Below are 27,759 nucleotides of genomic sequence, written 5' to 3'. Positions count from 1 at the left end.
ATCATCAAATTTCTCTTCCTTGGCAACTGAAGTGTGTTAGATCTAGTTATGCTTTCTGCAGCAGCAAAGAATAAATCTTTGCCCTCTACCATGTAATAGACAGTCAGGGTTTTCTTCTCCTAGCTACAGTTCCTTCAACGTCTCCTCATGGGGATTGTTTTCCATACCACTGGCCAACTTCATTGCCCTCCTCTGATTCTGTTCCAATTTGCCTGTATCAAATTGGGCTGTTCATAAATTAAAAGGGGCGAGTCTAAAAGATTGTGCCCATTATAAAAACCAGAATTTGGCCTGGTTTGTAGCCAAGTTTACCACGCTGGGAAAGGAAATATAATACAGCATGCAAGTTGACAGAATGAAGACAACAGGGGCAAAATCAGAGAAGGAGGAGAAAAGAAGAGAGGTGACGAAGATCGGAAAGAGTGGGATAATCTTGGGAAATGCTATAAAGGTGGTTAAGCCTTTTGTGTGCAAAGTTAGAAAGGGGAACACAATTATTTTTGACAGGCATTGCTTTCATTTTTGCAATGAAGTTTTGAAAGCATTATTGGCATTAGCTCTGATCATTGGCATTTTTTATATGAATGTCTAAAACTTGATTCAGATAGAGCCATTGCTGTTATTGTATGTGTGGTGTGACTTAAACCCTTGGAATTAGCAACAGAACAATAAATGCCCTGCTTCGTTAAACTAATGTTATTATTAGTGGAAATAACTATAATTTCTTGAGGAAATAAAACCAGCCAGGAGATGTTAATTACTTGTTAAGAGTTCATTTATATGCTGGATTGGCTACAGAAGTGTGGGGGTTTTTTTTTTTTTGGAGAAAAACATTTTTTTAAGGCAGTAAAATCCTGTCAGATCCACTAGGTGGCACATGATGACCATGGCTAATACACTATACTGCCACAAAACCTTCCATTCATGTCATAAATAAAGACCAGCATTATTAATTTATACCATTGCATCCACTCTGCCCCCAATATTTGTTTAGCCAGCTGTTTCCTCTAATCCTGCTTAAACACCATTGACTAAAATTCCAAATACATTTAGGGGTGGGGTCCCCCCCAAGAACATTTTGTTACCTACAAATTACAAGCTGCCTTTTCAAGCACATGCCTGCATGTAGCGGTTGCAAGCTGTGAAGCCAGAATTTCTAACAATTCCTTAGTAGAAACACAAAATGTTTGTGAGCTGAAAATGATTCAATTAAACATTTTACAAAATTGAAAAGGATTTTATCATATATTTTGACAGACATTTCTGATTTTCAAATGTCAAATAAATAATCTACTTTCAGTGTTTTAAGGCATTTTAATTGTCACTTGAGCAGAGAGGCAAATATTGCAGATGCTTTTAATTCTTCCCATGGCTTGCAAGCCAACTCTGAACAATCTTTAGGTCTTTGATCCTAGTGATACATACAGGAAGAAAGCTTCACTGAACTGTTGGGAAGCGGGGAGAAGACAATCTGGAAGCTATGTTGCACAAGTGGATTTCCACTGCACAAGTGAGTGGACATCATTGAATGTCATCCCATGGATTTTTGGCGCAACGTATTTCATCATTATTTTCATCAGAGCTTATTTTCATCATAGAGAATTCAGGACCAAAACTTTAAAAGGCACAATAGCATGAACAACATAGGGTTTGTATGCCATTTTTCTCCTTTTACAATTGTTCTCTTAAGAAGAGATTGTTCCAAGTACTGACTACTCAGTCTTGCAACTTAGAAATGAGCTACATTATTGATATGTTTAGAAGGCTATAGAATAGGTTGCCGGTCAAGATAGGACTCACAACATAACCTATGTAAACAGACTAGTCAGTCTAGAAGCAGAATACTGTCTATACTGTACAGCAGAATCTTTCAGGGTACAGAACAGGATGCAGAAAATGTGAAACAAGTCATCTTAGGAGAAAATGTATATTTGCACCTGCCTGCCTGCCCCCCATTAATGTAGGAGCAGCCACCACATTAATGGGGAGACAGGCGGGTGCAAATCCACCTTTTACCCTAGTGGACATTTCCCCCTTTAAATGCAGCGTTTTCCAAATCCACAGAAAGCCTGAAATGGCCATAATAGAAAACCCTGCATTTAAATGGGGGAAGGTCTGGTGCAACACTGGGATATCATGTGGATGCTCCAACATTTATGAAAAAAGAGCTCTGGTGTGGACAAGACTGTGAACTTTGGAGAGGCATGTTTCACATTGTGATATTGGGGTGGGGGGGGCAAGCCCAGATTTCCCCTACTGCTTTTATTGCCCATACACCCCTTTCCCCTGGTGGTCCGCCTCTTTCGGCTACCTTCTTCCACCACATGCTTCCTAGACACTGGTTGTAATGATAGCGTTTATATACTCTTTTAGTGTTAAGAAGTTGGTAATCTGATGACAGGTCATGTGAACTAGAAGTGTGGAACAAGCACAGTTCTCCTACTGGTGGCTATAGGTTTGGGTGTGGTTGCTTTTTTAACCTTCCCACAGCAGACAAGAGGTAAACAAGCACATGCATGCATATTCATTCTTCTGAAAAAGAAGTAATTTCCTACACACTGGAAAACCAATGATATGTAGAATAATCCTGGTTTATACACTTGTGCATAGATACCCAGTTACAATTTTCTGATAAGCATTTATGAATCATTGCACAGGAAAAATTAACACATGGTTTTCAGAGTTACAAAAAGGCCAATACCAGAAGTTGTCAAGTTTTGGCAAGAGTCCAGAAACTCATTAAAGAGTTTGGGGACCCACAAACTCGATTACAAGGTTTTCCTCCCCAGCAGCTAAGCAGAAAGGTCACCTTCCTCTGTTCCCCACATACTGAAGTCTATTTAGAATGCAGAATTACTGTTTGGAGCATTTCTGGAATGAAGTGCCTCCCTCCCCATGATCCTCTCTGATTCGAGTCCCTGCCAGCCTCAATCTACAACACAACCTTAATGTATCCAAGCAACTGATGCTCTTCCTCATGTTCCTCTTGGTGCATTTGAGGAATCTACAGTACTTCAAGGAAAAGGAAGAGTGGTCCTTTTCCCCCTTTCTTTTTCTGGCCTCTTTTTACTGTTTTGATTACTCTTTTTCCCTCCCAGCACTCCCCCACCCACCCAGGTGTTTGTTTGTTTTTTTGCATATTCCCTCTGTTGGGTGATGATGTGGTTGGATAGGACAGGAGTGATGTTCGCCAGCACAGGTGTGGTCTGTGGTCTTGTAGTGAGAATTTAGGTTGGGGCTCGTTATGACTAACATTGGGAAGTGTGACTAATGCTGTGGCGACACCCTGTTAGAGAAATGTCAAATGAGAAACAGAACAGGCAACTCTGCATCACCTTTGCACACACTGAGGATGAGGAATGGTTGGCAAAGCCAATAGGCTGACTGTTAAGTTTTTGTACCCCTGATGGGCCCACCAAATGAAATTCAGCTTTAACTCTTTCCTGGTTCAGGGTCCAACCAACCTGGTCAGGCCCTGCTATAACAGAAAGTGAGACTAACCCTATGAGCATCATGTCACAGCACGGAGGATTCTGGGGCAGTTTCATACTTCTCTCATCTGCCATTTTATAATTATGGCTCAGCTTTCTAACCCATCCAATAAAGAGTCCTCCCATGAAGTGTCTTTAAAATGCTAGTGTTGGTCCAATCAATTATAAGCTCAAATTCTACTAAACTATGGCTAACTATTAGATTTCTACTTTATGGGCCAAGTTCTGCCTACACTAATTAGTGTTCTTTACAGTATTTGTCACCCTAAGTTTGAGTACCATTGAACTGATTCCATTAGAATGAGACATTATTCTTTACATTAATTATCTTCTCATGAACTTCTGGTTCTTTTAAAAAAATCATTTTTAAAATTTTCTTTCCTGAATCAGAATATAGATACACTGGGGCTAAATTGCTGCTTTACAACAACAAGAGACCTCTCTCTCCCCCCCCCACCCCAACTTTCAAAAAACCTTCATATTCAATGTAAACTTCTTGGGCATTAAGGCTAATTAGAAAGACAATCCTCTTGGCATCCTCTTGGTTATCTGAAGAAGTGTGCATGCACACGAAAGCTCATACCAAAATAAAAACTTAGTTGGTCTTTAAGGTGCTACTGAAGGAATTTTTTTATTTTATTCTCTTGGCACCTATGTGTCACACAGAGCAGATGTTTCTTCATTGCACCACTGAAGGTTTTAGAACTTGTTTCTTTGAAGGAGGCATTTCTTCAATACTGAAGGAGGCATTTCTTCAATACTGAATTTGAGCTTGTTGTTTTATTTTGCAAGGCTTGTCAGTTTAAGAGTATGCATTGCAGTTTAATAGTTTAATAGTTCTTGCTTACTGAACTGAACTGAAGAGAGCTGGGCCATCAGATGCTGGCTGAATATCAGCCTCCACTAACAACACAAAGCTGATCCCTGCTAACATCTTAAGCGTATTTCCTCATCACCTTGATGTGGGATCATTGCTTGTATAGTGCTAAGATAAATGGGGTGGGGGGAATCCAGGGAATTTTACTTTGCGTCCTACTTCAGCACTTTTGGAAAGAAATGTGCTGGAATAGAAACCCCACCTATTAGTCAAACATTGGACAGGTTCCACTCTCTAATTCTGCCTTCCTAGTCTCCCACCCCAGCTCAGTACAGCAAAACTAAGAGTCAGTGTGACTTGGAGAATAACACCCACTTACCTGCATGCTCAGAATTAAGCACTTTCAAAATGTGCTGGTTTCGCTGGAGGAGTTAGTCAAACTCTTGAAACTAGTGCAACTGAAAAAAAAGCACACTTACTTTGCTGAAATGTGCCCTTTTTGTGCTGTTCGGCACAATTGAATGAGTTTTGAGAACGCACAAGAAAAAATGTAATGCATTTGCAAAATTGAAAGTGCTAAATATACTGAGCTAAAGAGATCTCATGCATCTAGACCTGGCTTAAATTTAACAGCTCATTGTGTTAGCCTGTAACTTTAATATGCAAAAAAACTGACTTTTGAGAATATAGTTATTTGAATGGCACAATAATACCAACCAATTCCTTCATCTTCTGGGAATGTGCATTACAAGGCACATTGCATCACATCATATTTGTCCAGAGTAGAATAACTGAAGCTCTCATTTTGCTACCACCTTCTTGCTTTTCACTCTGACGAAAAGTGTTTGCAAATTGAAAATATTAAACTCACTGATATTAACTTTTCCATTAAGCTCTTATCACAGTGTAACATATGTGTTTCATTTCATGGAATTCTTTTTTTCAACTGACGTTTAGAATTCGGGGAAACTATGTTGGGATTTATTTGATCTTTATGACAACCCATTGAAACTATATACATGCTTTTTCCACTTTGGGAAATCCAACCAACAACATATGTGGACTTTCTGGAGATTATTATCGTACATTCATTAATCTCATTTACACATTGCTTGCTGTATAACACACTAGTAATTCCAAGACCTGCATCTACCCAACTCTTGCAAAACTGTCAGTTTTGGGATGTGTGTTTTGGATTATTATTATCATAAAAGTAAAGCAACAACAACAAATACTTTTTTAGGGTTCTTGAGATAACACTGCCGTGAGTCTACTACTATCATCCAATAACAGCCTTTTGATAATTTATTAAAGTTTTGATCATAAGTAACTCAGTGCTGGAAAAATATGCAACACATTTGGGACTAAACCATCATGCCATTTTAATGTGTTGCGGACAAATATATTGCAGAGGCTACAGTCATCCCCAAAGTGCAGAAGAGGAGGGCACTTGCTAGATGTGTAAACTTCTTCATGCCCCTTTCATCCTTTTTGTGCATATTCAGGAAAGGTACTTATCCATGCATCCTTTCCTTCTCCCATGAAATGCTGCCAACTGTAGGGGGCTGACTCATCTTGGTGACAAACCAAGCTAGGGACTCCCACTCGTTAAAAGCTTCTTACTCTTCTTTTCACCCTCAGGAGGATTGTCATGCAATATAATTTATTAACCCAGACTAATTACCTCCTGTGCTGAGGTACAAGATCACCCTATCATACTGGCATGAATGGAAATCCCCCTTCCCCCAATGTGGGAAATGAAGCAGAGAGTGGTGGCTCTTCTAGACTGAGGGGTCACAGCCAGGTGTGAAATTATGCACCTTCCTTCAGAGATGTGAAAGTTCACTAGGGTTCCTGTTTCTTTCCTTCCATTCTGCTTCCTTACATGTCCATCACTAGGTCCATCACTAGGTGGGCTGCCCTTGGTTCCTCTTGCCGAACCAAGATGCTCAAATTATTTTAGCCCTTGCTTTAGGAAGTTTACAATGGCTATTGCTTCCATTGCTGTCACTGTGGTAATAAATGTGGTCAATGTGAGCAGCGACAGCGGTTGACACCCCATTTCCATCTCTCTACACTACCTGAGATTCCACAGAATGCTATCCTACGCAGGGAGGGATGGGGCATAGAACTGTGCTTGTGAATTGTGGAGTTGGAAGGAACCGTGAGGATCATCTAGTCCAACCCGATGCGATGCTGTCATCCATCAGCCCCCAGCCAGCCAGCATGACCAATGCTCAGAGATGATGGGAGCTATAGCCTAACATCATATAGATGGCCACTGGTTCCCCAGCCCTGAAATACAGGTTTGCCTAGTGGTGAAGACGTCCCTAGCACAAAGCTGAGGCGAGTTGCATCTGTCTAATTCATGCCTGTCTTTGTATCTGTTGAAAGCCAGAGGAGCTCTGTCAGAAGGGGTGGGCGGGATGGCAACCCCTATTCCCTGAGCGCTCCACGCCTCACCAACGGAGAAAAGTTCGTTCCAAGTCCTCCCTCACACGAAGGTCGAGCATTCCCAGGAAAACTGGCGCCTTCAGATTATGGTCTATTGGTTGAGAGCAGCTTGACGGGACTCCCTCCCCACCTCCCCCCCCACCTCTCTCTTTTTACCTTTCTCAAAGTTCCAAAGCGAAGATGCCTCCCCTCAAAAGAGCAAAATAAAGTCTCGCGACGTTGGTCCCTGAGCGCGGTGGCCGCTCGCCTGGCGTCGTTTCTGCGCGCGCTCTGGCTCGCGCGCCGAAGGCTTTGAGAGCGAAAGTCCCGATCCAGGCGAGAGGAGCGCGTGAGGCGGGAGAGCGAGCGAGCGCCACTCTCGGTCGAGAAGGGACCACGTCAGAGGCGAAGGACGTTCCCCAGAAAGCTCGGCGTGAGCTCCGTTCAAAACCTCAGGAGCGAAGGGGAAGAAAAGTCGAAAGCAAAACACACACGCACGGAGAGAAAGAGAGAGACACCCACAGAGTGTCCGGCGCAACAGCGTCTCTTCACACAAGTGGCCTCTTGTCCCTTCTGCCCCCGTGTCCTGACTGACGCCCTCTCCACTTACCTCAGGGTCTCGCTAGGTGCCCTGCCCTCTTGGCTCCGCCGCTTCACAACTCCCCTCACGCCACCCGCGCCCACGCCCCGGCTTTGCCCAGCGAGTGGAACAAGTTGTCAAGAGTTTCCCTGTGTGAAGGGATCACGGCTGGGCGAAGGGCCGACACCTTCTCAGGAATGCGATACTCCCGGGCTCTGTGGGCTCTGCCCTCTTCCTGACGCCCCCCCCCCTTCCTCCTCTTCTTGGGATGGTTTCTTGGAGCAGATCAAGAGCCGGGGGAAAGAAAGAGGGGAGGGAGAAAAACGCCGAAGAAATTCTAAGAACTAACGGAATCCCGTTGGTTTACCCTGCAAGTCTCCCAGCAGCAGCTCGCCCCACACGGGAACATGTAGGGTTTTTTTGGGGGGGGGGGAATCGCTGGCAAACGGGCCCTGAACTTTAGTGGAGTCGGTTGCATCTTTGGATCAAGCAGCATGGGAAAGATTCTTTGTGCTGTAGAGATTCCTGGTCAAGATCAAGAGCCTGAAATCACAGGACATGTTCCCACCACATATATTCAGCTAATAATGAGCAAAGGAGGGTAACAGAACCCTGGTAATATCTATCTCTACTTGCAGTTTATTGAGGATTTAGTGCTGCTGGGGCGGGGGTGCGTGAGAGCAAGTATGCATATCACCCACAGGATGAGGTCCTTGCCAAAATGCTGCCCCATATGATGTTCCCATTTAATCTTGATTTAGCATTTCTGTGGAAAACCCTATAAGCAACAACACCTGTGGAAATGGTAAACCCAGATTAAATTGGGGAAGGGAATGGTCATTTTCATAAGATTGATGCTGAGGAAAAAAATTGCCTGCATGAGCAACATCAAATCCCCGATAATCTGTTGTGTAGTAGTGACCTAAAGCGAGATATGAATTAGCTAGGCTTTGCATGGCTTGCTTCCCTTTCCCCTGAACCTGGCAATTTGAAGAAAACCTGGGCTGTGTCATCTTGACAGTGGGAGAAAAATATTGCCTTTTCAGATTCACTGGCGGTGCTTGCAGATGACCTCATGGATATGGTACATGGCTCATGCCCAGTTATAAATCCAAGCTTTTGGAAATGTTCAAAAAGCAAAATAATGTGTTTGGGATGCCTTTTTACCCACTGGGATGTGGAAGTGAATGAGTCTTGATCCCAGCATCTGTAACACATGCCCCATCAAGGCCCAACAAAAGTGATTGAATAATAATAAAAAAATGTTCGGACTGTCATACGTAGCTAAATGCAAACCCTTACCCTTGCCCTCTGGAGTTCCCCTTTCTAAACTCCCACCTTCTGTTTGCTTAGGTGCCACATATCTGCTGCCATGGTGCAGCCTCGAGACATCATTTCTCTGCAGGAAGAGGCATGGCACTATGGTGGAATAAGCTATTTATAATGTGTTCTGTACTGTCTGGGTATGAATATGTGCTACTCCTGTTTGGCCACAAACATAAATGATCTTGCCAGATCCAGCAGCAGTATTTTGGTCACAAACAACTAGTTTACTTGAACAAAAAGACTTCTTTAGTAAGCTACAGGTACATATTGAGTTCGTGCTTGAAATGTCCATATGTAGCTGTAGATGTAATAAGTTCTGCTGACTCACACCCCAATGCCAAACATGCTAGGAACATTCCCAAAAGGGTTAGCTGCAACTAAGTCTAACTGAAAGTGGTACAAAGGGTCCTTGTCAGGACTAAGAGGTGTGGAGAGATAATTTCAGCAGTGAGCCCACTGTGCAAAAACATATCATATACTGAACACATGCACCATCCCCTCCAACAGAAACCTGTTATGCTTGCCAGCAGATGCTGATTTTGTTCAGTGATGATTGGCTAGTCCTTGAGTTGCTCAGTGTTGATTGGCTAACCTTGTGTCATTCACAACGTGCCCCCATTGCCTCCCCCATCTTTGGTTTAGAGCAGGCATCCCCAAACTTCGGCCCTCCAAATGTTTTGGACTACAATTCCCATCATCCCTGACCACTGGTCCTCTTAGCTAGGGATCATGGGAGTTGCAGGCCAAAACATCTGGAGGGTCACAGTTTGGGGATGCCTGGTTTAGAGCAACACATTGCTGATTGACGGGCTGCTGCATCAATCCTAAAAGCAACTTTCCCCATCCCCAAATAAAAGTGGAACAAAATTTTTTTTTAATGAATAACTCGTAGAGATGAGGAAGCAAGGGTCTTGCAGAATAAACTCTGCGGGGCAGAGAAGAGGCAGTATCAGGTCCAGTGATTTTACTTACATCATTAAGGAAGAAACCTTACACCAGAAAAAATACAGATGCTCCTGTTTTAGAATACAGTATGTTTGTATGCCACTGATTTCAGTAGGGGACCCAGGTGGCGCTGTGGTTAAACCACTGAGCCTAGGGCTTGCTGATCAGAAGGTCGGCGGTTCAAATCCCTGTGACGGGGTGAGCTCCCATTGCTTGGTCCCAGCTCCTGCCAACCTAGCAGTTCGAAAGCACGTCAAAATGCAAGTAGATAAACAGGGCCGTCTTGAGCAGATCGCGTGCCCTGGTGCAGGGCGCAAGTGGTTTCCGCGCGGCGCCCTCCTTGCCAGGTCGGCGTCCAGCTTACCAGCCCCCCGCCATGGTGCACTGCGCCACCGGGGGTCTATGTAGAGCCAGCCCTGTAGATAAATAGGAACCGCTACAGTGGGAAGGTAAACGGTGTTTCCATGTGCTGCTCTGGTTTGCCAGAAGCGGCTTTGTCATGCTGGCCACATGACCTGGAAGCTATACGCCGGCTCCCTCGGCCAATAATGCGAGATGAGCGCGCAACCCCAGAGTCGGTCACGACTGGACCTAATGGTCAGGGGTCCCTTTACCTTACATTTATGTTTGTATGCCACTGATTTCAGTAGGGCAGCCACTTCACACACAATGTTTTTAAGATACAGTATACACAAATGATACAGTATACACAATCATGACTGCAACAAATACATGTTTGCAAAGATGTATCATAGAGCTATGCTAACCAAGAAATTCAAATTGAGTGTGACTTCCCATCAAATGCATGCTGGGTAGCAAACCTAATTTTGCTGCTTGTCATCTACTTCTAGTTCCAATTAAATTTTGCTGGATTGTTCCACTAAACGGAGTGTGAACAAATTCATGGTATGAAAGACAAACGGTCTGGGTTGGTTGTTGTTTAGTCGTTTAGTCGTGTCCGACTCTTCGTGACCCCATGGACCATAGCACGCCAGGCACTCCTGTCTTGCACTGCCTCCCGCAGTTTGGTCAAACTCATGTTCGTAGCTTCGAGAACACTGTCCAACCATCTCGTCCTCTGTCGTCCCCTTCTCCTAGTGCCCTCAATCTTTCCCAACATCAGGGTCTTTTCCAAGGATTCTTCTCTTCTCATGAGGTGGCCAAAGTATTGGAGCCTCAGCTTCACGATCTGTCCTTCCAGGGAGCACTCAGGGCTGATTTCCTTAAGAATAGATAGGTTTGATCTTCTAGCAGTCCATGGGACTCTCAAGAGTCTCCTCCAGCACCATAATTCAAAAGCATCAATTCTTCGACGATCAGCCTTCTTTATGGTCCAGCTCTCACTTCCATACATCACTACTGGGAAAACCATAGCTTTAACTATACGGACCTTTGTCGGCAAAGTGATGTCTCTGCTTTTTAAGATGCTGTCTAGGTTTGTCATTGCTTTTCTCCCAAGAAGCAGGCGTCTTTTAATTTCGTGACTGCTGTCACCATCTGCAGTGATCAAGGAGCCCAAGAAAGTAAAATCTCTCACTGCCTCCATTTCTTCCCCTTCTATTTGCCAGGAGGTGATGGGACCAGTGGCCATGATCTTGGTTTTTTTGATGTTGAGCTTCAGACCATATTTTGCGCTCTCCTCTTTCACCCTCATTAAAAGGTTCTTTAATTCCTCCTCGCTTTCTGCCATCAAGGTTGTGTCATCTGCATATCTGAGGTTGTTGATATTTCTTCCGGCAATCTTAATTCCGGCTTGGGATTCATCTAGTCCAGCCTTTCGCATGATGAATTCTGCATATAAGTTAAATAAGCAGGGAGGTACTGGGTTGGTACTGGAGCCTTATCTTCAGTTCTAGAGAACAGCACTGAGGATGTGTGTTTGACCCCATGACTACTCTCTGGTAGGATCCCATAAGGTTCCATCTTGTATTCTGGGCCTTTTAACACATTGGGAGTTGGGAGTGGTCATCAGGAGATGTGGGGTGAGATGTTATCAACATGTCTCAGGTGATGGGCACAGGTGAGACCTCTACCCCATCACATTATGGTGCACCTCTCCAAGCAAGGTTTGCTGCCTGCTCTTCTACTTTGCCTCACTCTGAGTAAGGTCCATTGAGAGGAGGTGTCTTTTTTATTATTTAAAATAGGGGTCATCAAACTTTTTCAGTCGTGGGCTAGTCCAGCGTCCCTCAGACCATGTGGTGGGCCAGACTAGATTTTTTTTTGGGGGGGGGGGAATGAACGAATTCCTATGCCTCACAAATAACCCAGAGATGCATTTTAAATAAAAGGACACATTCTACTCATGTAGAAACACGCTGATTCCCAGACCATCAGTGGGCCGGATTTAGAAGGTGATTGGGCTGCATCTGGCCCATGGGCCTTAAGTTGCCTACCCCTGATTTAAAGCATTTCTTGCTACCTCCCCCAGGATGCCTGGCTCTGAAAAAGGAACCCCGTGCCTCTTTCTCAGAGCAAGGTGAGACAGGCACACGGTGGTGGCAGAGAAGCCACTACCACAATCACTGCTAATGCAGCAGCCAAGATTTATTTTTAAGTAAGAGGGAAAGGAGGAAAGCATTCAGTGAGTCATCTGCTCCTTGGCATGTTTTGAGAAAGATCCAGTCATGCTTACCAAGAGTTTGTTCCTACAAACAAAAAGTAAAGGCTCACACTACAGCTATACCGCCTTTAGTGAAGGAGAAGACACTTCACCAAGGGGGGTGGGATCCATACATTTCTACCGTCTTTGGTAACCATCTCAAATTTGTGCTTGCCCAAAACCATGCACCTCCCTGAGTGAGAAGGCCTTTCCTCAATATAATACTGAGCTTTAGAAAAACCTGGATTGCCTCTGAGTCCTAGGGCTAGTATAAAGATGAAACAGCACCTCTCCTGCTGAATTCTGAGCTGGAATAGGGATGGACAGGAAGTCCACCCTATCATGCTCAGTCCAGAATCTCTAGTACTTCTGAGGCCAGCACAACCATGGGGGTCTCTCAACTGGGGGTGGGGAGGGCCCTGCCCCTGTTGTGCTTGCTCTAGAAAAACTCAAGAGAGTCAAGACATCTCATTTCTTTGGGGATATTTCTTAGTCCCCAGGCTAAGCTAGTTCTTCTACTATGCAATCCTTCTGGTTAAACTGTAGGCTTTTCCAAAATACAACAAACTCCTGCTTCCCTCCAAAATAAGACTTTTTCCAACGAGGAAAGCAATGGGAGAAATGCTGGAAAGTGTGTGGGATAAGAATTGCTGGACATTGCAAACAAACCAGGATGAGTGCTCCATAAACCACCGGCGTTGGGTAACCTCCCCACAAGTCGTTCAAGGAAATCTGGATGAATCCTCGATCAACAGATCATCTGGGAACAACCTTTGCCGATTAGTCAGGCTGTTTTCCCTTTTCTCGCGAGAAAGCCTATTCAGCATAAGGGAATTTCCCTTTTAAAAAGGGAGAACTTGACAGCTATGACTATATCCACTTACCTGGGAGTAAGCCCCATATTACACAGCATAACTTACTGCACAGTAGACATGGGCATGTTCAACCTGGTTTGCTTCATCTGCCTACCAATTGCAGCCCCAATAAAGAGAAATGCCTTGATCCTACTGGCAGCTTGTGCATGCATGCTAACAACAATAACAACATTTATTATATGCCACCCATCTGACAGGGTTGCCCCTGCCACTCTGGGCAGCTCCCAGAAACATTTAAAAACACAATAAAGCATCAAACTTGGAAAAAAGCTTCCCTATAGAAGGCTGCCTTCAGAAGTCTTCTAAAAGTCAAAGATTTGTTTATGAAGGCTACACACCACCTGCATATACTGTACATATCTGTGTTGTGTTCCTTACAAAGTTTCTAGGAGTTGCGAAATTAGTATCAACAACTCTCAAATTAAGACCTAGCTTTCTTCGGGTTGTGTGTGTATTTTAGGGGTGTGCGCGGGGCGGTGTATGGAAGGCTCTTTTGGGGGGAGGCCGAAGGGGCGGCTGAGCGAGGCGACCACAAGGGGCGCTCGGAGAGGAGCGCCTTTTCTCCAAGCAGCGGCCGAGCGAGAGAGAGGCGGCGCGCCGCCACCCTCCCTGCCGAGCAAACAGGAGGTATTTATTTATAAGGCCGAGGAGAATATATAGGGGCCATTGATTCCCGCCTTCAGCAAAGCAGCTTTCGCTGGAGAGGAAACGGCTTCCTATTTCAATAACAGAGCGGCCTTTGATGGCTCCTGGAGCCGGAGAGAAAGCCAACGGAACCCGCCCTCAGGAAACAAGGGGCGGCTCGGGGGGAGCGGGAGGCCGAAGCGCCGCGCGAAGCCGCGCAGGAAGAGAGGAGGGAGGGCTGAGAAAAGGACAGTCGGCTCGGGAAAGTCCCCCCCCCCGCGCGCGCGCTCCTGGCTGCGGAGGTCGAGAGCGAAAGGACAGCTCGCCGCGTCAAGTTGGGCTCGCGCCTTCGCTTTGTTGGGCTGGCCTGAAAGCAAACGACGCGGCGCAACACGCCTATGTCGGCCCGGGATCTCTAGGTGGCGCTGTTGACTCAACAAACAGCCGCGAACGCGCTTTCAACTCCGGCCGCGCTGAGCGGCTCGCCTCCTGCAAAGAGTAGACCGGGAGGGATTCTGGTCCCGCCCCGCTATCTGGTGGCGCAACTATTAGTCCCATCGTTTGGTTGGACTCTAGGGCCTGACCTAAGGAGAGAGGAAATTATTAAAATTCTCGCACTTTGTCAAAAAGTATCCAGGTTAGCTAACAAGTGAGGCAGCAAAATCGGAAGCCAAGGAGTGTAGTGGAAAAAGCAGTTTTAGCACATGCCTTTCCTCAAAGAACCTTAGGCAGATCCCTCCCCCTTGCATATAATAATAACAATAATAATAATTAATTTATTTATTATTTATACCCCGCCCATCTGGCCGGGTTCCCCCAGCCACTCTGGGCGGCTTCCAACAAAAACATTAAAATACAGAGATCCATCAAACATTAAAAGCTTCCCTAAACAGGGCTTTTATATATAATACAGATCCCAGGATTCTTTGGGGAAAGTCACGTGCATTGGATTTGGTGGGGACCTGCCTAAAAATGCACTGGGAAGTGTTGGATTAGGGTACATAGGTTTGATGCAATGTTACCTAATCTCCCTCAAAGCAAATCAGGGTGAATGCTCCTGAATGCAGGCCATTTAGAAGCAACCAAGGTCCCAGCCACACAGTCACAAACTGAGGAATGCAATCACAGGCTATCCTCTTCTCCAGGTTGATCTGAGGGGTGAAGGTAAAGGCAAAGGACCCCTGACAGTTAAGTCCAGTCATGGTGCTCATCTCGCTTTACTGGCCGAGGGAGCCGGCGTTTATCATCAGACAGTTTTACCGGGTCATGTGGCCAGCAAGACTAAGCTGCTTCTGGCGAAACCAGAGCAGCACACGGAAACACCGTTTACCTTCCTGCCAGAGGTAAACAGGAAGGTTTGCACTTTGACGTGCTTTCGAACTGCTAGGTTGGCAGGAGCTGGGACTGAGCAACAGGAGCTCAGATTTCAGAAAGCTAAACCAAAAGGGCATGAAGGAACAACACCTAGCTATTTTATTTGGCATTTTAATTGCACTTTGAATCCATCTTGCTGCTGCTACTACTACTGGGTGCCCTTCTGCGTGGGGATTGATTTTTCCATGATCTAGCCTTTGGAAGAATGTGCTAGGAATACCTGTTTAATTTTAATTCCCAACCAGCAGGGAATTAATTTATCATTGCTTCTTGTTACTCATGTGTCCTTGGTTCCTGTCAGTTATTTTTCCAAACAGCATCCCCCTGCCAGTCATTATTATGGTAAATAATTCTATGTCCCAAAGTATTCCTGCAACAGCCCAGGAAATATATCACATCTGTTTACCTACTGCAACTTATTAATTTATCTAGATGATTTTGGGTTCTTGTAAACAAGATCTTCTTTCTCCAGCCTAAATAACTGTGAATTTGAATCTCTCTGAAGTCTAGTAATTAGCTGAAGGCAATGAAAACACCCACTGTTAACTGTATCATTTAACAGGGCAAACTGGCAAGATCCACGTGGAATTTATTTGTGTTAGCTCAGGGATGAGAACCTTGTGACCCTACAGTTGTTGGACTCCAGCCAGCCCTGATCGTTGACTAGGACTGATGAGAGTTGACAACCAACAGGGCAGTCCTGGGACATGATACCCTAGCACAGCCTTTCTGAGCCTGATGCTCTCCCAATGCTTTAGACTACAACTCCCATCATCCCTGACCATTGGCTATGCCATCTGGACCTGATAGGAGCTGTGGTCGAAAACACCTGGAGCATATCTGGTTGGAAGAGTCTTAGAAGTACTAAAAAGCTCCTAAAAGGGTAGGACACAAATTTAACAAATAGTAGTTAACAGTTAATGTATGGGACGGCTAGAATCAAATGCCAGAGGTCTGTTATTCATAATAAGTGTTCAGTTGCACTGCTTTGACTGACAGCCATAGGATGTTGCTTGAGCTCTCACAGTGCAAAGCATAAATTACTCCAGTTCCTAGAAACCTTAAATTACTTGGGAAAATGTATTAATGATGGTGATTAAGGACCAGTCCATCAATATGTGATCTTCGTTCAGTGATTGATGATGGATGACCTGTGAATGACCCTCTGCCTGAGCTCTGGGTGAGTAGCAGAGTTGGGAGGGGGAGGTTATCATAAGTGTGTGGTGTCACGCAGGAAAAATGTTTCCTTTTGAAAAACAGGTCTGGATAAGGAGGGCAAGCGGACAGCGGGGAGGAGTTACTTGGAGGTTCTTGGGAAGAAGAAAGGAAGTGGGATGAACTCCATGCCTTGCTGTGAAAGCAGAATCATCTTGGCAAGCTGGGAACCTTGCTACCACTGAGCAGAGATTGGGGGTGGCTCACAACCTCTGCAGCACCATTTTCATTGCAATTCTGTGACATCCCTTGATGCTACTTGTAAGAAGCATTCTGTACCACCAAGCGGTGTGAGCTTGACGGTGGCGTGTGTATGTGTGTACGTATTCTTAGAAATTCAATTGCACTTTTCAACTTCTTAGAGAAGGGTAGAACTTCTGCCTTTCATCAACAGGAGATCTTTCATTTATGGAAGGTTTTTAATTTAGTGGTGGATTTCATTGGTGGCAAGGGGCAGTTTTTGCCAATTGCCCCTTCCTTCTAACCCACTCCCTTTTCTGGAGGGTCCCTAACCCTCAGGAGCAAGGGGCTTTCAGAGGGTGCAAGGGGCTGCAGGGAGACTGCCTCTTCAGGTGGTGTCATATCCTCCATGACAGCTAAACCAGACCTCCATGTTCAGAGGCAGGGTATATATGCCAGATGTTGTGAACAAACAAGAGGAAAGATGCTGCCTTCGTGTCCTGCCTCTGAATTCCCAGAAGCATTTAGAGCTGCCCGCTGTTTGAAACAGAATGTTGAACTAGATGGACCTTTAGTCCGATTCAGCAGCATCCTTCTTGTATAAATAAAACTAATCCCAGTGTATAAATAAATGCAAAAAACAACAACTATATAGCTGAGCTCTCCAAGTGCAGCTAGCCAACGGCTTCCTAGATATCCCTGCTGGGTCCACATCCAAAATAAGAAAGTAGACTTTGAGTTCTTGTTTCACTAAGCATACTGCATACTGCCAGCTTTTAAATCATGCTGCTTTTACGAGACTTCCATTGCATTTTCTTCCCCCTTTCAGATCCTGCTTTCATTACAGTTGGTGTGTGACTCACAAAATGAAATGCTGTAAATGTGAGCTATCTGTGCTATGACAACAGAAACTCTCTCTCCTCTCTCTCTCTCTCTCTCTCTCTCTCTCTCTCTCTCTCTCTCTCTCTCTCTCTCTCCTGGTGCCCTTGAATAGATAAAACCCTGTTGCTCCTGAGGACTGATAACCCTTCCTTATGGGCAAAGTTGATGGTTGGCACTTGAGATAATAACAGTGACAGCAGCTCTCTGCAAACAAGAAATTGATCTCAGAGGGTGTTCAGTCCTGACACTCCAGTAGTAAACCAAAGTTTGGTCAATAATGAAAAGGTACTATTAGCTCCCCCTGTGAATGCCTGGCAAGCCACTTGGGTAGGAAAGCAACTCTATATCCTAGTCTGATGGGCAGCTCTGTTTACCACCTCCCCCAGCCTCCTGGTATGAGGCCACAAAACTAGGTGGAGACCTGTGTTCTATTCTAAGCTGACTCCATATACAATATGTGTGACTTCAGGCCAGCTTGGGCAACAGTAGCTATTTCTTCTGCAGGACCGAGGGACATATTTCTACTCACTAAATGTGGCATTGGAAAAATCGGAGCATACCTGTGGGGTTTTATTTTGATCCACTAGTCCCTGCCATGTCTAAAATAAAATCATTTTCAATAACTACATTCATGCAAAGGCCAAAGCACACCGTAAAGGAGGTTCTTATATAAGCACCAAATGCAGCTTCTTCTGTCATGTACTAGCATTGACAGCCTAGAGGAATTTCACATACAAATATAATATCTTGTGAAATAGTCCCAGAGTCTCCTTCAGAGAGTTTTCAGTAGCACTGAAAAAAAATTCTGCATGGTCCCCCCCCCCCCAGTTCTCTATCAATTAAAAAGCAAAGAAAATACATTTGAAAATGATCAGAGGGAAGAGAAAATTCTAGTGAAATGTTTTGCAGATGGGATGCAGGGGTTTTTGTTGTTGTTGCCATCATCTGACTTAAAATTGGATAATGTTTGTGAGTGTCCTTTCTGCAGCCTCCCTAGGTACCCACACTTCCTGGAAACCCCATGACACCCTCTTATGGGCTTTCCTGTAAGCATAGGAAGTCAGGGAGGCTGTAGAGAACTGGAGAACTGTTTAATGAAAATGCTAAGGTAAGCTCCATCAAGCACCCACCAATATTCCAAGGGAGTGGGAGCATAGCTGCCAACTTTTCCCTTTTCTCGCGAGGAAGCCTATTCAGCATAAGGGAAAATCCCTTTAAAAAAGGGATAACTTGGCAGCTATGAGTGGGAGGCTGGGAGGCACCAAATTAGCTGCATTTCTTTTAATGTGTAAGTTACTAAATACAATAAAGGGATCTGAGACTCAGCTAGTAGTAATGACATTATCCAATTAAAAAGAAGGATTGTGGCTGCAATCCTAGGCACATTTCACTTGCAAATGAGACCCACTGGTATCATTGAAACTTTCTTCTGAATATAAAAGCTTAGGATCAGGATGCTGTTCAAACAAAAGCATTCGCTTGTAACAGTATGTGGAGCAGAGCTTCTTTCAGCTTTGTCATCAGTCAAGACAGTAGCTGTTCAATTCTCCTGAAGCATCGCCTTGAAGACAGAATGAAGGGCAAATCCGCAAGTGCATTGCTCATCATTAAATAACTTGCAACATCAACAGACACTTTGCATGTGTGGAATGAGAGGCAAAGATAGAACACCACAAATAGAGATTTCATATCAATCTCTCTAAAAATGCAAAACATTTCAGCTGAGGTGACTCGGGTATTTGGCTGAGAGTCATCAGGTGTTATTGACTGAATGTAAATGTTGCATGTGTTTGTTTTATGAATGACTCAGCTCTCAGTCAGCTTGCTTGCCCAGCAGAGTTCATCCTTGCCATTCACACAGAGGGATGAAAAAGGAATTGATCGATGCAAAAGGAAGTTGCAGAGCCAAAATGCTGCATTGCACTCTGAGACAGGCAGCACATTCCTGGCTGGCCCAACGAAAGGTAGGTGTGACCAGGGCCAGCCTGGTCTGTGCTTCTCCATTTGGGCAATAACAAAGTTGCCACCATCAGTCCCATGAATATGTGTTGTAAATGACAAGATGGAGCTTGCAGGCTGAGTTGTATGTTTCGTGAGCAGGATTCAGTTTACATACCAGCAACTTCAGGTTTTTGCAGTTAAAGTGGATGTGGTGCGCACATGCAAGAAACCGGCTTCCTAAATAAACAAAGAGGGCTCTCTCTTTTTTGTAATGAAAGTTATAGGAAAAGGCGCTGGAAAGTGTGGGGTAACAATTGATTGTTGCAACATTGTTTAACTTCCGCACAAGCCAACCTGAATGAATTCTCAACAGACATTATACAATTTTTTTAAAATTGATACAACATTATTTTAAAAATGAAACAAAAAAGCTTCAGTCATAGAACCTCCTTGCAAACATTGTGCTGCTGCTGTCTAGCAACTGGAATTCAGAGGCCCAGCGCAACTCATTCTGGAAGTATTATTTGGCCATCCTGGATAGTACACACCAGTCTTATCTTCCATGAAGTTGTCTAATGCCCTTTTAATGCTGTTTCAACAGGTCTTCTTCATGACACCGTTGGTCTGATCCAGCAAGGCACTTCTTATTGAGGTGCTTAGCCCTCACATCCTACATGATTGCTGTCCTCCAACCCACACCACACCCCCAATGTTGCTCTACCCACCTGTTTGCTTAGCAAGTGGGGATAATGTGCACTTTCCTGTCTGCTCAATGCATGTTCGAGAATGCCTGTGATCCATCAATTCTCCACTGGCATTAAAACAGAGGCGGGGGGAGTTCCCATGCAGTCACGTCTTCGATGGCTTTAAAACAATTAATCATCATCCCAATCCTGTCTTGCGATGCCATGCTAATGCTCCAATGCACCAGAAATCAGACAGCGCTTTTCTTTTAACTGTTTGATGGTCATGAATCTGTTCAGGTAATGGCACAGCTGTCTGCTTTCTTTGAAGTCAAAAGAATTGCCCTGGGATAGCTCATGCAGTCATCACTTCTAAGGTAATATTGTCGGAGTGACTGGTTGTGCTCTACAGGCAATTCAATATCAACTGACACCGTCTTGAGGAGCTGTTGTAGTTATTTGTTTGCTATTGGAGCATTATGGATTATTTGATTCTCTACCAAGGAAGTTCACCCTCTGCGAGTCTATTCAATCATTATTTCTCAGGAGCTTTCTTGCTGCTGTTTAACTGTAACATAATGTTCCTTTGTTTCCAAAGCAATGTTTTTATCTGAACAAATAGCCTTCAGATAATCACAGGGAAAATTACCTATTGAGATTAATCATTTCAGGGTTTTTATACCTACACGGACATTTGGCCTGCTGGGCCACCATCACAGCGTTTATTAGAGCCCTGCAGAAAGGTAGTTGTAATTATTCACACTTCCAGGTTTGTCTCTGGGGAAATTACTGTGAGACAGAAATATCTTGTATAACTTGCCAGGAGTGAGAGAGCCACTGTCAGTATTGCTTTTTTGGCCACCATTTGTGGTTTCTGCCATGCCAAAAAATTAAAGGGGAAGAAGATAAGATCAGGTCCAAGGCTCTTTCGCTGCTGCCATGCTGCTTCAATTACTTTTGTGTGGGATATTTACAATGCATGGTTGCTAGATAGGCACATGCTAGGAGCTAAAGCTCACAGAGCTTTCCTGTCAATTTGCTAGAGAGAACTCCGAGAGACACTCCCACTGTACCAGGAGAATCTAGTCTGCCCTAAATCATCCTGGATTACTTAAACTAAAAGGCTAAAACTAGCCCATTAACCTCCCCTGCTAAGCTGCAAAAGGATGCATTCTGCTAAACTCAGAAAATTTTCATGCAGACATGTACACTGATGCACTGATGCACCTGCATTGCTGTAAAACCTAGTACGTCTTATGTGGGTAAGAACATACAGGTGAAACTCAGAAAATTAGAATATCGCCGAAAAGTGCATTTATTTCATTAACGCAACTTAAAAGGTGAAACCAATATATGAGATAGATGCATGACATGCAAAGCAAGATATGTCAAGCCTTTATTTGTTGTAATTGTAATTATTTGTCCGTTGGCGGGTCAATTATAAACGGAATGTAATTAATGAAATGTAATAGCGATGTTTATTTTTGTATTATTGTAACTATTTGTTTTATTACTGGGGAATTTCCAAAAGAAAGCATTTGTAAAAATTAAAAGAAAAATTATAAATAATAAGTTGCATTACTGAAATAAATGCACTTTTCAACGATATTCTAATTTTCCGAGTTTCACCTGTATAAAGAGCCAAAGGCCCATCTAGTCCGCCATTTTGCTCTCACAGCAGCCAACCAGATGTTTAGGGGAAGCCCACAAGTAGGAGCTGAGCACAGCAGCATCCTTCACCTGCTGTTTTCAGCAACTAGTATTCTGAAGTACACTGCCTCTGACTGCGGAGGCAGAACACATCCACCAGGGTTAGTAGCCTTATCCTCCGTGAATTTGTCTAATCCTCTTTTAAAGCCACCCAAGTTGGTAGACATGACTGTGTCTTGTGGGAGTATGAAGGAAATGTTTTGAGGGCTTGTCTGTGGAACGACAGTACTAAATCCAGTCTCATGCATATTAGCTGGATCAAGGACACTCCCCATGCATGGGTGTATTATAAAAACAGGGGGGGAAAAGAATATTAATATCAAATATAAAGCCCACAAATATGTTGGTGTCGGAGCTTTGGCACTTTCTACTGTGCCAATGAATTGCATAATGCAGCATAATTGATCGCAGCTTGGCTTCAAGTGAGATGATGAAGGAGAAAATAGCAGAGTGTTGTGCTGATGTTTCAAGCAGAGATGCTTCTCGGAAGCCTGTAAGTTGCAGGCTTAGAATATGGATTCTTCAATATGAGGCCAAACACTGTGCCCCCAAGTTTAATATGTGCTAGGCTGAGAATAACTCTCACACATCCATGCACACCCACTTGCCTACCTAGCTTGCTGCTGTCATTGCTGCTCTGGAGGGGTCAGGGACTGGGCAGAGGAGGAATGGCGGAGACCGCCTCCCCCTCCTGAACCTGCCAGGGAGGAGGAAGAGGAAGACGGTGTAGATTTACAACAGGAGTTTGAGGGAGGTCACAGCTCAGAGGCAGATGAGGGAAGAAGTTGGGAGGTAATGGGAGAGCCAGGGCAACACCTGGTTGACATGTCATTAGAAAGCGTCCCAGACCCCCCCCCCCTCCAGAACCCGAAGAGCCTTGAAAGTAGGAGAGCAAAGAATTCAAAGACAGAGGGCACATAGCAGCACCGGTATAATAATAATAATAATAATAATAATAATAATAATAATAATAATAATATATTTATTTATACCCTGCCCATCTGGCTGGGTTTCCCCAGCCACTCTGGGCAGCTTCCAGAAGGATATTAAAAAACAACAATCTATTAAACATTAAAAGCTTCCCTAAACAGAGCTGCCTTCAGATGTCTCGTAGTTGTTGTTCTCTTTGACATCTGGTGAGAGGGTGTTCCACAGGGCAGATGCCACTACCAAGAAGGCCCTCTGCCTGGTTCCCTGTAACTTGGCTTCTCGCAGTGAGGGAACCACCAGAAGGCCCTTGGCGCTGGACCTCAGTGTCTGGGCAGAATGATGGGGGTGGAGACACTCCTTCAGGTATACTGGACTGAGGCCATTTAGGGCTTTAAAGGTCAGCACCAACACTTTGAATTGTGCTCGGAAACATACTGGGAGCCAATGCAGGTCTTTCAAGACCGGTGTTATGTGGTCTTGGAGGCCACTCCCAGTCACCAGTCTAGCTGCCGCATTCTGGATTAGTTGTAGTTTCTGGGTCACCTTCAAAGGTAGCCACACATAGAGCACATTGCAGTAGTCCAAGCGGGAGATAACTAGAGCATGCACCACTCTGGCGAGACAGTCTGCGGGCAGGTAGGGTCTCAGCCTGCGTACCAGATGGAACTGATAGACAGCTGCCCTGGACACGGAATTGACCTACGCCTCCATGGACAGCTCTGAGTCCAAGATGACTCCCAGGCTGCACACCTAGTCCTTCAGGGGACAGTTGCCCCATTCAGGACCAGGGAGTCCTCCACACCTGCCCGCTTCCTGTCTCCCACAAACAGTACTTCTGTCTTGTAAGGATTTAACCTCAATCTGTTAGCCGCCATACATCCTCCAACCGCCTCCAGACACTCACACAAGACCTTCACTGCCTTCACTGGTTCTGATTTGAAAGAGAGGTAGAGCTGGGTATCATCCGCATACTGATGAACACCCAGCCCAAACCCCCTGATGATCTTTCCCAGCGGCTGCATGCAGGTGTTAAAGAGCATGGGGGAGAGGATAGAACCCTGAGGCACCCCACAAGTGAGAGCCCAGGGGTCTGAACACTCATCCTCCCCCACCACTTTCTGAACACGGCCCAGGAGGAAGGAGCAGGACCACTGTATGACAAAGTGATGAATGAGCAAGTGGGAGAGATGGGGTGGAGATTCACTCGGGACAATGCCATTATCCAAGAGGCTGTGTTGTATAGCCTCTCTCTGTAATTACTGAATAAAAAAAGGACAGTAAGAAACCTCCCCTTGTCTTTATACTTTCCTGGGCCACCAGCTGGGAGCCACTGCCAGCATCCTGACAAGTGGAAGGCAGATGATAAAGGGGCTGCCTCCGCTGTTATCCCTGGCACATAAAATGCCACAAGTCTTAATTTTCATTAAAGAACAGTGGATGTTGTTTGTACCTGACTAGGTACCCAGTTGCCATCAGTCAGAAGAATGGAGCTAAGTGCAATGCCAGCAACAGTTGTGGCAACACATCATACCTTCTGTTTGAGGGATGCACTTTAAATTTGCAAATCCCCATCATACTTCATTATTTTGTAATAATTCAAAAATGCATCTTTCAGAAATCGGCTATCTTTCTCCATATATATCGTAAAATAGATTTCTTTTCATATGCGGGATGATCCAGTTAAGAAGAAATGTGATCGTTTCACTTCCCTTTTTTGATGGTGGCTGGAATCTCTCCCAGATGTTTGAGCATGTAATGAGAAAATGCTGATTAAACTTTTCATATGGAAATATCCTTACTGGGCTCAGCAAGACTCTTAAGGAATTCAGAAGCACTTTAACTTAAATAAGGGAGAGGAACAATTTTTAATATAAAAAGTAAGTGTGTGGAAAAATGATATTAATAAAGAGGGAAACCCAGATGTGTGCTGAATAACAAGGCCGCAGGTATTTAAAATTTAAGAGGAATTTACGCCACTGAGATTTTTATAAGTGGGAGGTGCAGTGCACTGCGTATGGAAATACCCCTTGGTTGCCAGTAGTTTTAAAAAAATCTCATTGCAGGATTTTTATTGAATTTAGTTTTGTCTTAAAAAATAAATAAAACACACATTCTAAGGCACCTGGGCTCAGATTCTACATAGTGCAAAGGAAGGGTAAAAAGCAACGCTGTGCCAAAAACGTCAGATGCTAAAGGCCAGAGTGTAGATGTCTGCAAAGGCAGTCAGGAGCATAGGAGCAATAAGATGCTCAGTAAGCAGTTGCTACAGTTTGCCTGCCTCCCACAGAAGAGAACATACCACTATCATTGCCCTGCAGCTAACTTCTTAGAGTGCTCCCTCTTCAGTCTAAAGTGAAAAGTGCTTTATCTGGTTGGAGAACTGCATCACAAAATTCAAGCAAGTGTGAATTTCAAGATAGCTGGTTTTTTTTATAGTTCTCATATTGTTTTGGAAAGGGGGCATTTGATAGATTCAGCTATTGAATTGAATCAAATTTCTCTTCGATCACTATGTATCCTCAGTGCGGGGTTTATCCTCTGCGATTTGTTGCAGTCACGACTCTACCACCATTTAATGCAGGATCTTCAGGCTTCACAACAGAGGGCAGTACTGAATTAACACATTTGGTTAATGCAAGGATTTCTGCTTGCACAACAGAACTTACTTCCCTCCCATACCTCTCAAATATGTTAAGAGTCCTGTCCCCCACTTTTGGAGTAGATTAGGGGAGGGCCCAGGGCATGCACAGGGAGAGGGGGAAAGGGGACGTTCTGTTGCACAAGCAGAAATCCTTGCACTGATGGAATGAGTTACTTCAGAGCTCTCCAAACATTTAATGTTGGTGACACACTTTTTAGGCATGCATCATTTTGAGACACAGTAATTCAGTTTTGCTCGCAAACTGGAGGTTAAACCAACCCCTTTCCAGCCCTGGGAAGAGCGAGCGATGTTTGTACAGCACATCTACCCACTGCAGCTCACACACTAACGTGGCACGACACACAGTTTGGAAAGCTCTGAGTTACTTGGATACCACCTGAAGTTCCCTGCTGCCTGTAAGTCCTTGGATATGGATATAGGAAATGGCCTTTTATCAAGTCAAACAATTTTTTGCATTTAGTTCCATATTGACTACTCTGATGTCCTGAAAAGCCATTATTTTTAAGTGGCTTTCCATGGTCTCAGGCTGAGGAAATAGAAACAACAACAACAACAACTTATACCCTGCCCACCTGACTCAGTTGCCTCAGCCATTCTGGGCTGCTTCCAACATAATATAATAACCCAGGGAGACATCAAACATGACCTGCTCTCTGTTTCTTTTAGCTAGAAATGTCTGGGACTTTTTGCAAGCATGCACCAAGCTACAGTTTTGATATTATTCAACTTCAGGAAAGGAACATTCTTTGAGAGATGGGATGTACTCTGGGCTCAAAGCCTGTTCCCGCACGCTGCCAGAATGTAGGGTCCTTTCATCTCCACCTAATACTCACTCTGGATCAAACTGGCAACATTGTAAGAGTGCCGAGAGATGTGGGGGTGTTCCAACACTGCAAAAAGGGCATATTTTGTAATGTTGGTCTGCCAGCTCCAAAGGCTTAATTCCTAGATAGAAAACCAGCGTAATTCTGTCTTAATATAAAAAATGTCAGGCAGCATGTCTCCTCAGAGTGGCAAATTATTGGCGTGCATGCACGCACGCACACACATACAACAGGAAGTGTCTCTCTTTTCAAAGGACAATTTTAGACTTTGAACTTTGCATTGGGATGCTTGCTCGATCTGATGTAGCGCCATGAGCTAAATATCAGTTGCTGAGTTTGGATTAGCCAATGCAGAACTCCTCTCTGAAGCTGGCCCAGGTGCAGGGCTAATTGCTAAAGGTAAATAGCACAGAAAAGGAATCTGTCTAAAGAGGGATGATCTTTATTGATCATCACTTAGCTGGATATTTATCAATTGATTGCCTAGTCAGGCTGGAGCAAAGCGTCTGGGATTTGAAGGTATACAATAGCTTTGTGACGCAAGCTCCCTGGAGCACAGTTTCTGTTTTCTGGAATATGACCCCTGCCAATTTGGGGACAAGTTTTTAACTGATCAAAAGGATGTCAACATTAACAAGGGAGATTCTCTCTCACACACATCTACTAATGCTGGCTAATGAATACAGGTAAATGCACAATGTTAGGATATGATGCTAGGAAGAGGAAATAAAATTGTGGTTCTGGACATGAAAACGGCCAATGTTACTGCTCTTTGCAATTTTGCTCTTTGCTGCTGCTTCTAGCTTGATAAGTTTGTGGTTAGCTAGATCAGGATTGTTGCTTTTTGTGGAAGAGAAAAGATGGGGATACTTTTTTTTACAAATAATAAAATAGTTATCAATGGGAGAATTTGGGGCCAAACCTGTGTCCTGGCCGCTGGAAATTGCAGCAGTACAGTCTTACCCCTTCCACATGTTAATGGCGGAGGGGGAGAGCTAGGATGGCATGAAGTTGCCTCACCACTGCCCTCTTTTGGTGGAGAGGTGCATTGCTGAGCGGGTGGGCAGGCGCTGACAAGGCAGAGACAAAAAGCTGACACTGGCAGTTCTTATGCCAGCAGTAGCCAGTGGGAAATCCTGAAATGGGGTGTTGGAGGCAAAGCCCCACTGGTCCTTCAAACTTTGGCCCCCCTGGCAGTAGCATTTTTTTTAAAAAAATGCTGCCTACCTTTAGAAATGGTGGTGGAGCTGCTGCTCTGCTCTGCCCAGTTCCACTGCTTTCCATCTCCAGATTGGATCGCTGTGAGTTTATAAGAAGATACCCCCTATCCAGTCAGTTTTTAAGCTTCCCTCTGTATCTATGAAAATGATACCATTTTTTAAATGCGAAAGCAAATATTCAAAAATATCTAGAATATTCTGTGCTGGAAGTCAGGCACTGTTGTTATTCACAGCAGTTATGTTGTAGGTTAATTTCCCTGACCTCAAATGATAATCTAGAGTTTAGGCTTCTACACCATCAGCATCAGTGACAAATAGTGTCCTCTCATAGTTTTTATATCACCTTGGTATAATTTGTTCTAAACCATTCTCCTTATTTCACTCTGCAATAAATGGGATTCCCACTTTTCAGTTTCTCTGTAACTGTTTGCTTTCCTGCATGTAA

General features: G+C 44.4%; 1 protein-coding gene across 3 annotated transcripts in view; it reads right to left on the bottom strand.

Annotated features, from left to right (window-relative positions):
* HAPLN1 (hyaluronan and proteoglycan link protein 1) overlaps nt 1–7,500 on the bottom strand; it is a 62,728-nt gene extending 55,228 nt beyond the window's left edge. The window contains exon 1 of one of the 3 annotated variants that reach the window (XM_035100010.2): nt 7,352–7,500. The gene's annotated coding sequence lies outside the window, so the exon portion shown is untranslated. Of the gene's footprint in view, nt 1–4,687; nt 6,497–6,918; nt 7,332–7,351 lie in introns of those variants that run through there. The other 2 variants (XM_035100006.2, XM_035100009.2) reach the window with 2 other exon arrangements.
* Nucleotides 7,501–27,759: the final 20,259 nt, after the last annotated feature.

The sequence above is a fragment of the Zootoca vivipara genome, chromosome 11 (genome assembly GCF_963506605.1).
Source record: "Zootoca vivipara chromosome 11, rZooViv1.1, whole genome shotgun sequence".
NCBI lineage: Eukaryota > Metazoa > Chordata > Lepidosauria > Squamata > Lacertidae > Zootoca > Zootoca vivipara.
This window is presented reverse-complemented; position numbering and strand designations above follow the sequence as displayed.